Source organism: Rutilus rutilus (genome assembly GCF_951802725.1).
Source record: "Rutilus rutilus genome assembly, chromosome: 10".
Lineage (NCBI taxonomy): Eukaryota > Metazoa > Chordata > Actinopteri > Cypriniformes > Leuciscidae > Rutilus > Rutilus rutilus.
Window position 1 is genome coordinate 26,477,939 of NC_140215.1, and position 1,779 is coordinate 26,479,717.

Genomic DNA, 1,779 nt, shown 5'->3' on the forward strand with positions numbered 1-1,779 from the left:
TATTATATCTAAATATAACATTTTAGAATGTGTTTGGTATAAAAAGTGAGGATGATGTTCCCGTATTTTTGTATATTTGTGGTTATGACCAGTTTTAGTTTTAATTTAATTTATATTATGCCATATGTCAAGCTCACATTCTGTCTGTCTATCTGTTTCTCTGTCTTTATATCTGTCTGTCTGTCTGTCTATCTGTCTGTCTGTCTATCTGTCTGTCTGTCTATCTGTCTGTCTGTCTATCTGTCTGTATATCTGTCTGTCTATCTATCTGTCTGTCTATCTGTCTGTCTGTCTGTCTGTCTGTCTGTAGAATGATAGTATTAATAAGATTAATATTATTAAAGTGATGAAAATGTCTCAGATAGATAGATAGATAGATAGATAGATAGATAGATAGATAGATAGATAGATAGATAGATAGATAGATAGATAGATAGATAGATAGATAGATAGATAGATAGATAGATAGATTCTCTGGTATCACTACTACTGGCTTAGCTTTTATTTTCAGTTTAACTGATTTACTTTCAAAAACTGATGAATACAGAATCATCTGCCAAATCTCTGAGGAAATGTTCTCACACTTAAACCTTTATAAGGCCTCCACACAATTGTGTTTGTTTCTAGGCCAGAACCTTTCCTTTGATTTAGATCATTCAAATGTAAGCAGGTCCGTTGAGAATTAAAGGGTTGAGATCAGCTCCCCCTCAGAGAGACTACATCTCCAAAGCCTGTCGCTTGGGGAGCCTGAGGAAGTGATGGGTACTTTAAGATTGTCTCTCAAGCCGAAGTATTAACTCCTCAGCAGGGAAGGAGCAGCCCGATTCAGAGATCAGATCAGTCAAACACTCTTGGACTCAATTGGGAGGCTGAATGAAGATGAATGAAGATCAATGAACTGTTCAGCAATGCCTCTTGCTCCACTTCTTTTGATTATTTTTCACACAAAGAAAATTGCTCAGTTCAGACTCTGAGTTTTTAAATGGCTGCTCTATTGATTTTGCTCTCAAAATGATGACTTTTCTTTTTAAAACAGGCTGTCATTGTGGTATAACTCACAGGCTTCGTGCTGATCATTTTGATGTCCATATATCCTGCTATCCAGCTGATCCCATGAGCATTGTTACTTAAGACTCCAAACCATGTCTTTTTACTCCATATCTCTCTCTCTCTCTCTCTCTCTCTCTCTCTCTCTCTCTCTCTCTCTCTCTCTCTCTCTCTCTCTCTCTCTCTCTCTCTCTCTCTCTCTCTCTCTCTCTCTCTCTCTCTCTCTCTCTCTCTCTACAAAATTAGCAGTTTCTCTGGAGTGAAATGAATGTTTTTAATCTATTCTTAACTACTGACAACATTTCTCCCAAATTTCAAATACATTTTTTTTTTGTGCCATTTAGAGCATTTATTCTGCAATGAATTGTTCATTGTTCTGCAATGTTGAAGGACGTGTGACTCAAGCCACATACAAGGTTATCCTGGAAGAAAGCATGCTTTCTTCTGCTCTGACAATGTCCCCCAACTCGAAGGATTGTTTTTTCCCCGCAGGAAACTTCAATTAATATGATTCCAAATACCTGTTGCTGTCACATGCGCATTCTGGACTCTGCTCTGTTCTCACTCACCACTAGGCGTGGGACAAAATATCGATAGAGCGATATATCTTTGTCCTTCTCCATGCGATACGAGAATTGATACGCTGCCATCAAATATTGATATTTTAATTAATAAAATAAGGAGCTCTATATAGATTTCCCTGCTCCCAGCGTTGCTACTTCATGGCTCCTC